We start from the raw sequence: 9,199 nt of genomic DNA, 5'->3' as shown, positions 1-9,199 counted from the left end.
AAACAGGAGGGGAGACAGCTCTTTGAAAGGGTAGATAACAGCAGCACAAGGGGAAATGGTTTGAAGTTGAGGCAGGGAAGATTGAGGTTGGATGTCAGGGGGAAGTTGTTTGCTGTGAGAGTGGTGAGGTGCTGGAACAGCTGCCCAGAGAGGCTGTGGATGCCCTGTCCATCCCTGCAGCTGTTCAAGGCCAGGCTGGATGGGGCCCTGGGCAGCCTGAGCTGGTATTAAATGTGGAGGTGGAGGCCCTGCCTGTGGTGGGAAGGTGACAGAGATGATCCTTGAGATCCATTTCAACCTAGGTCATTCTGTGTGATTCTGTGATTCTGTCCTGGTTCTATCAGTGCTCCATGCCATCCTGCAGGCTGTTGTGCAGAGCGCAGTGCTGTGGAGCTGTGCTTCCAAGCTCTGTGCTCTCCAGCACTCTCATGTGAGTTCCGCCTCTCCCAGGAATCTCCTGTTCCAAGGAACCTCCACTGCTCCCTTGCTCTGTGTGCGCATATGTGTGCAGAACCACACACCGACGTGCAAAGACTTCCCCGTGCATTCACACACCTGCAAGCACATCCTTACACAGCCCTGTGTGCACGCTCCATCCATGTGCGTGCAAATGTGAGCAGAACCACACAGCCACGTGCAAAGACCTTGATGCACACACCCACGTTCATGTACACACATGTGCAAACCCACCCCATTGCACACCCACATGCATGAAGACACGAGCGCAGCTCCAGCCTTGCACACAGACACGTGCTGTGCACACTCCGATGTTCAACACCATCTCTGCACACCCCGTATGCACACATACCTGCACTCACAGCTCTATGACCAAATGCCGATTGCATGGCACAGCCAACATGCAGACGGTGGGAAATGTCAGAAGGAAAGATGTCCTGTTATGCTAATTCAATCTCCTCTCTTTAATGAGGGCACTGGGGCACAGCTGTAGCCTCATCTTGAGATGTGGGTTGCTACAGGATTCCTCGTTTGGACGCAGCGGGGTTAACCAGGAGCCACAGTCTGAGGGACACTCCTCATGTGCTCTGGAGATGGAAGTTATGCCAGGAGCAAAGAAAAGACTTTCACAGACAGCACAGGGGAGGAGTTCCTGGGCCAGGCAGTGACATGCAGAGCAGTGTCCACTGCCCTGGGATCTGCGTGTGTCCCGTTCCGCAGCAATGCAGAAGGGCTCAGGGTGCTGCACTGTGGCACAGCTCACTGAGGACACTGGGTTCAGCAGCACCAGGTGGGCTATTGGGGTCCTGGACTTGTGACGGAGGTCCTGCCAGGGACTGTGGGGGTCTGCGAGATCCAAGGGATGACCCAAGGGGGTTAGGGAGGTCAGGAGGAAATAGGGGGGATCTAGGGGAGCCCAGAGCAGGGATAAGGGGTGCTGCTGGGGACTATGGGGCTCTGTGAGGTCCCAGGCTGGCTGTGGGGGAGGTGCACCAGGTCTGAGGAGCTCCTGGAGGAGTTATGGGGCTCTGTGGCGGGGTGTGGGGGATATACGCCCATGGGATGGATATGACAACAGAGCCTGCAGGAGCACAGTGCTGTCCAGGAGAAGGCAGGATGTGCGCTGCAGGTGGGACACTGGGATAGGGGGACACAGAAGGAAGGTGGGGATGTGAGGAGTGGTTTGAGGTAAAAAGGGGGTTGTGGGGCAGTGTTGGAGTGGATTTACTTCTTCCTGAGAGGGGACTGGGGGTCCCTGTGGCCCAAAGGTGGGGCCATGAGCCATTACCCCACACGAGCCATAACCCAAAATGACTACATAACCCTGTACGTGCGTGACCCCATGGCTGCACCTGACCCACGGCCCTGTGTGAACCATAGCCCCACACCACCCTGTGACTCCCTGACCCTGCCTGCCCCCATCACGCTGCGACCCGCTGCCATGTGGCCCCAGAACTCTGGGATCCCTGCCCCCACCTCACCCCCACCATCTAACTCCATGTGACCCGTAACTCCATGACACCCCATCTAACCCTACCATCCCATCTAGCCCCATCACTGTGAGCCGGAACCCCATCTGACCCAACGTCACCCCACAACTCTGTGACCCTGCAGGACCCCCACGTGACCCACTACCCCATGTCCTCACCCCATGTGGCCATAGAACCAGCTGTGTGTGGGGAAAAGGCATCTCTGCCTCGGGGTGGCGCTGCCCCAGAGCTGCCCCAAAGAAGACATGGGCTGGGCTGCAGCCCTACATCTCGGTTTGGAGAGCTGGGAACTGGCCGAAGGGGCCAGAAGAAGGACGTGAATGCTTCTGTAGGGAAATGCCTGTTGCAAGGTTTGGTGGGCAGGAAGCTTCTGTTTCTCTAAGTGGACGGGAACAGAACAAACCGATCCCACTGCGACTGGGGAAGGGACTGGAGCCAGGCTGATGGCAAGGAGGGATGCTTGAACCAGGAATGGAGCTGGGATGGACTGAAGCAGATCAACTCCTGAATGGGGACATGGGAGAAGAAGTCCAAGTCAGCTGCAGAATGAACACAGAATTCCTTACAAAAAGGCGTCCCAGATTGGGTCAGTTGGAGCAGTAGGGACAGTGGTAAAGAAATTTGGAACAGTTGCTGCAACGACCCCGAGAAATGGACAAAGAACTCTGACAGCAGCGCAGCACGGGGAGGAAGGATTGCATGGTGGTGCAGAAGAAGGATGGAGAACATCAGCGGTGGAATTCCCCTTTTCCGTAGCGGTCACCCGCTGCTACGGGACTCTGCAAGAAGAAGCTGCAGCCTGCTGTGGTCAGCATGGCTGTGTGTGGCAGCTGTGTGCTGCTGGAAATCATCTGACCTCTTACGGTTTCAAGAGTGGCAGAGAAAGTATTCTAACGTCTGCAGGGATAGCACAAGGTAGGATCAGAGTGACAGAGTGCTGTTGCTCAGCAGACAGATGCTGAGCAGAGCACAGCAGGGCCAGGACATTCTGACCAGGGTCAGGTGAAGACTGCACACGAGATAAGGCACAGGTGCAGGACGGAGCCTGAGACACAGCAAATGCAACAGCTGTAAGAAATCCTGCCTGCCTGTCTGCATAGAAAAGCACACAATAACCCAAAAGGAACAGGTTGGCCGTAGACCTCATCTGGAAAAACAGCAGAGCAGATGCGTGGCGTAGACTGTGAACCTGCAGTCCCCAGCCAAGAGGGAACAGGCAAGCAGGGACTGCCACGGGAGGAGAGCTGCAGGAGCAGAAGGAACTCACGCAGCAGCTGCGCCTTTTGTCACTCACCACGAGGAGGGAGAGTGCAGTAATGCCATAGCAATAACGGACGAGCTTTGCTGCTGCACCGAGAGCTGTGCCTGACGGAACGGCAGTGATGAGAGCGTTTCTCGCACACCCCGCAGGCACCGGGGGGATCTGCTGGGATGTGGGGAAGCCCTGCAAAGTTGTGGGACGGCTAAAGAACACCTATGGGAGGACCCCAAAGGGGCACTTTGGGGCAGCTATGGGGCAGAGCCACACCAAGGAGCTGCCTTTACCCAACACACAGCTGGTGGTGGAACTGCTGCTGGCCACGGGCTGTGGGCAGCGATGGGGCTGTTCTGGGGTGCTCTAGGATGGCTCTGGGGCAGCTATGGGGCAGCTATGGGACACACCCACAGCTCAGTGGGGCTGACGTAGCCCCACACGGAGCTGGCGGTGAATCTGCTCCAATCATGAAACCTCTCCCAGAGCCCCCCACTGCCCTTTTGAACCCCATCTTGCCCAGCAAGACGTGGGCAAGGTGAGGGTCAGGGGACGTTACAGGCAGCTGATCCACAGCGGCCCCAGAGCCACCCTATAGTAACCCCTGAACAACCCAAGAACAGACCCATCACTGTCCACAGCCTCATCTGCGGTTATGGTGCTCACAGGGTTATAGGTCATGTGGAGCCTTGGGGTCACGCCAAGTGATAAGGGGTTATGGGGGGTTATGGATCAGGGCTCCACCTTTGGGCCACAGGGAACCCCAACCCCCTCTCAGGAAGAAATCAAGAAATGCACTCCAACACCGCCCCTCATCCCCCATTCTCACCCCAAACCCCTCCCCACGTGCCCCCAGCCCCCCTACGTCCCCATGCCACCCCACGTCCCCACAGCCACAAGTCCCACCTTTACCTCACGCGTTACCTTCTCCTGCGCAGCATTCCGCTCCTGCAGCCTGTGGCCCATATCCCCACATCCCCTCATGTCCTCCCATGTTCCTGTGCCTCCATATCCCCAATGCCCCCCACATCACTTTCACCCACATCTGTGCCCTACACCTGCTTCAGCTCCGCAGCAGTCACCCCAGCCCCAGCACCGTACGGTTGTATGGGACCTGAAAGGAAAAGGGGGTGAGGAGCGACCCCAGGTGGGCTACTGGGGTCCTGGACTTGTGACGGAGGTCCTGCCAAAGACTGTGGGGGTCTGCGAGATCCAAGGGATGACCCAAGGGGGTTAGGGAGGTCAGAAGGAGGAAATAGGGGGGATCTAGGGGAGCCCAGAGCAGGGATAAGGGGTGCTGCTGGGGACTATGGGGCTCTGTGAGGTCCCAGGCTGGCTGTGGGGGAGGTGCACCAGGTCTGAGGAGCTCCTGGAGGAGTTATGGGGCTCTGTGGCGGGGTGTGGGGGATATACGCCCATGGGATGGATATGACAACAGAGCCTGCAGGTGCAGGGGGAGAGGAGGGGCCTGGTATTGGTGTCAGGGGTGCTGTCAGGGAGTGTGGTTTTCTGTGAGTTCAGTAAAGAGCCCTGGAGGTGTTAAGGGAGGTCTGAGGGAGGAAATAAGGGGGTTCAGTGGTAGTTCAGTGGGCGATATGGGGTGCTGCTGGGGACTATGGAGGTTTGTGAGGTTTTTGGCCAGCAATGAGGGAGGAGTACCAGGTCTGAGGAGGTCAGTAAGGGGCTCTGGGCTCTCGGGGGGGTTGTGGGGTGCCTACGGGGTCTTGCTGGGGAAATACTGAGGGAGCTATTGGGGCTCTGAGGAAATTGCGGGTGGTCTGTTATGGGAAGGTAAAGGATTAGCTTGGGGGAAGCAAGGAGCAGCCTGGGGGATGGAAGGGACACCTACGAGAATGCAAGAGGAATCCGGGCTGAGGCAAGGGGACAGGTAGGGGAAGAACAGGGGAACGTCCCAGTAACTGAGTTCTTCTGTTAAATCCACGTCTTCTGCTTCCTGACGTAGCTGCAAAGCTGCCAGAGGAGCTGCAGTCCTGCTGCCCGTCTCCTGCCTGTGTCAGAAAAAGCTGCATGTTAGTGGGGTGCAACTGCCATTAAAATGCTGACTCCATAATTGCAGTCACAAAACCATCACCTTCACTATCTGTTACAGGCAGACAACCATGGCTTTGTACAGGAACCACTTGTACAGACCAAGGGAACACCTTCACTGCCTTAGGACGTGAGTTACAGAGGAAGAGCCCCAAAGCCATCCTAAGGCTATCAAGCCACTGACTTTGGAAGCTAAACACACCCTCTACTTCAAGAATTAGCTAGACAAATCAGTGCACCTTGCTGCTGGAGAGGGCTGTGCTGCATCTTCTGCTGCCATCCTTGAGCTGTCATCGCGCTGCCCATCCACAGTGCACTTTGAGGGGCAGCAACCTTGCAAGAAAGAACAGAGAGCAGAGAGTTCTGCCTTGCATTTCCTGCTGGAACACAGAGATGAGCCATACAGCCCTCGCTCTCTGAACGCACACCTCTTCTCTTACCAGCTTTCCATTCCTGCACAACACTGTTCAAACCCTTCCTCTATCTCTCCCTTCAAAACACAATGCGCAGCCTCTCCCCAGCGACGAGCTCCAGGCTGTTTAATGCCTGTGCCATCATCGGGACCTGCAGAACAAACCTTGGGGTTAAAAGGTTTGATTAGACAAGCACTCTGTCTGGCAGAATTCACCATCTTAAACACTTCAAAGAAGCGACTTCTTGAAAGCCCTGAATCTGTGTGACACATCAGGAGATGCTGAACTAAATCTGCAGCCTTCTCAAAAATGGAAGGGCTCTTCAGAACCAGCTGGAGGGGGAACACAGAGGTCTGACATCTTTGAACAAAACCAGGGCCACAGACACTGAGACATACAAACACAGGGAAATCCTGCATGCACGCAGATCAAGTGGCATTACAGATCAACACTGCTTTACCTCGTCCGCACCAACAGGCTCTGCAGTGCCCCAAACGTCTGTCAGTGGCAGTCTGTGAGGAACGGCCCTGCAGAACACGCAGAGTCACGCGGGGTCTCCTCCTCCTGCTCCTCCAGACGCCGCATTCCTTCCTCTGGCACACGGAGCTCAGCTGCTGCTGCTGCAGGCAGTGCTTCCCGTGTCTGCCCAGCCTAAAGCTATCAGACAGCGTTAGTGGATGCCTGGTGCTCACATACAAGCACAAGTGCTGGTGGAAAATCACCGCAAAGCACAGATGGAGTGGCTGGTACCCTGCAGTGAGCAAAGGCTGAGATGCACAATGTCCTCACCTGCTTGCTTCTTGGAAGTGGAGGATCAACAGCAGCTCCTCTTGTGATTAAGTCCTCCAAAAACCTTCTTCTTTCTTCCTGATCAGGAGACTGGATAGTGAAACCTTCTCCAAAGTCATTATTAAACAATTTCCGTACCTGAAGCCCAAGGAGAAAACATGTTTCAGATTTAAGGCCACAAAACAATCCTACTCTATTCCAATACAACTCCAATTCTGATTTAAGTTTCATGACTGGCATTTCAGCCACCCTGTTATGGATAGGTTAAAGCCAAGGGGAAGGGAGGGAGAGGGGGGGCAGGGGAGCCTTCTAGCCCAACATCCCCTTATAGCCCACCCTATCACCTTATGGCCCCACACAGCCCAAGATCAGCTCTATAGCCCCTCCATAGCCTCTCACAGTCCCCTATATCCCCACCACAGCTCCCTCTGTCCCATATCCCCCTGTACCCCCAACATAGCTCACATACAAGCAGAAGTGCTGATGGAAAATCACCGCAAAGCACAGACTGAATGGCTGGTACCTTGCAGTGAGCAAAGGCTGAGATGCACCTCACTGCTTGCTTGTTGGAAGTGGACGTTCAGCAGCAACTCTACTCATAATTAAGTCCTCCAAAAACCTTCTTGATCAGGAGACTGGATAGCGAAACCTTCTTCAAAGTCATTATTAAACAATATCTGTACCTGAAGCCCAAGGAGAAAACACGTTTCAGATTTAAGACCACAAAACAATCCTACTCTATTCCAATACAACTCCAATTCTGATTTAAGTTTCATGACTGGCATTTCAGCCACCCTGTTATGGATAGGTTAAAGCCAAGGGGAAGGGAGGGAGAGGGGGGGCAGGGGAGCCTTCTAGCCCAACATCCCCTTATAGCCCACCCTATAGCCCTCCATCACCCTAGGGTCCCACACAGTCACTTCTGGAACCACGTCTTCCATTCACCCCCTATAGGCCCACATCTCCCTATATTCCCCCATTGCCCCTCTCAGCCCCTCTACGTCCCCCCCACAACCCCTTATTGTATAACAACCCTCGCTATAGACCCTCCCCAGCCCACTATTATCCTACAGACCCTCCCACAGCCCACCACAACCCCCTATAGTTCCATTAACCCTTTAAAGGGAGGGGGGAGCCTTCTAGCCCCACAACCCTTATAGCCCACCCTATAGCCCCCTATCACCCTATGGCCCCACACAGCCCCTTATAGAACCATATCCCCCATGCACCCCCTAGAGCGACATATCACCCTATAGTCCTCCTAAAGCCCATCCACTGCCCCTTATAGTCCCATATCCCACTAGAACTCTCCTACAGCCTTCCCACTACCCCTTATAGGCTCCCCACAGAGCTGTATAACTTCCCCAATAGCTCCATATAGCCCCCCAACATCGGAACTATATCCTCCCTCCAGAGTCCCCCAGTCTTCTATATCCCCCCATATTCCCTTATAATCCATCTATAGTCCCCCCATTTTCCTATAGCCCCATATCTCCCTAGAGCCACAATAAAGCCCCCTATACTCCCATATCCCCCTATAACACTTTTATAGCCCCTCCAGAGCCCCTTATGATCTCCCCGCAGAACTGTGTAGCTCCCCAAATAGCCCTCTACAGTCCCATGTCCCCCCAGCTCCCTATAGCCTCATAGCACCCTATATCCCCCTAGAGCCCCAAAACCCTCCCTAAAGCCCCCCAGTGCCTTATAGCCCCATATCCCCTTATATCCCCCGCATAGTCCCCTCTTCCCCCGTATATCCCCTATACCTCTTCTATAGTCCCCACAGCTTTCTATAGCCCCAAATTTCCCCTGTAGCCACAATAAAGCACCCTATAGCCCCACATACCCCTATATCCACCCCCGAAGGCCCCCCAGAGCCCTATAGCCCCATACCCTCCTATAACCCACGCAGCCCTATATCCCTCTCCAGCCCCCCTAAAGCCCCCTAGAGCACCCAATAGCCCCCCCAACCCCATATTCCCCAACATTCCCCTCACAGCTACCTACACCCCACATCCCCCGATATCTCCCCACATCCCCCTACACCCCACATTACCCTATACCCCCCTCCCATACCCCATATTACCCCACAGCCCCTCTGCAGCCCCCACAGCCCCTAAACTCCCACATCCCCCCGTATCTCCCCCACCACCCCCGTACCCACAGCCCACCTCAGCCCCGGGGGGCACCGGGAGCAGCGCTGGAGGGCTCGGAGGCATTAGGGTGGTGCTGCCGGATGCGGGCAGCAGCGCTGAGGCGGTTGGGGCCCCGAGTCCTTCAGCCGTCCCAAATCCCCGCATCCCACGGCAGAGGGAAGGGCGGGGCGGCTGGGGCCGCGCGCGGTTCCTCTCCTCTCCCCGGCCCGGAGCCGTTCTCCCGCACACCTCCGGCGCCGCTTTCCTCAGCACCGCTCCCGTCGTGCCGCGGTTCCGTCTCGGTGCTGCCCAGAGAGCTCCGGCGCGCTGCGGATGCGGATGCGGATGCGGCTGCGGGGCCGTCGGTGTCTGAGAGGAAAGGCGGTCGGCTCCGAGCCGGAAGCAACGGCCGCTCCCGCGCTCTGTGCCTCAGCCAATCGGAGCCGGCGGCGCTGCCGCCGACCAATCAGACAGAGATCAGAGGCGGGCCGGAACTGCCGCTGACCAATGAGAGGCCGGGCGCGGGGCGGATCGGCTGTTGGTGGGGGCTCGGGGTGCTCTCTATTGCCATCGGGGGTGGGATTGGGATCGGAATTGGGATTGGGGACGAGGGAT

At 56.3% G+C, this 9,199-nt stretch overlaps 1 pseudogene across 1 annotated transcript; it reads right to left on the bottom strand.

The window, feature by feature from the left end:
- Positions 1–303: 303 nt before the first annotated feature.
- Positions 304–8,966, bottom strand: LOC116238493 (uncharacterized; annotated as a pseudogene). The gene is made up of 7 exons (XR_016458919.1): positions 8,621–8,966; positions 6,973–7,132; positions 6,450–6,587; positions 6,121–6,317; positions 5,688–5,811; positions 5,487–5,580; positions 304–5,207 (listed from the first exon to the last, which is right to left on the bottom strand). The product of XR_016458919.1 is annotated as an uncharacterized LOC116238493 (transcript).
- Positions 8,967–9,199: the final 233 nt, after the last annotated feature.

This window comes from Phasianus colchicus, chromosome 19 (genome assembly GCF_987193195.1).
Source record: "Phasianus colchicus chromosome 19, bPhaCol1.hap1.1, whole genome shotgun sequence".
Taxonomy (NCBI): domain Eukaryota; kingdom Metazoa; phylum Chordata; class Aves; order Galliformes; family Phasianidae; genus Phasianus; species Phasianus colchicus.
Note: the sequence above shows the minus strand (reverse complement) of the source record. Positions and strands in the feature narration are given on the sequence as shown.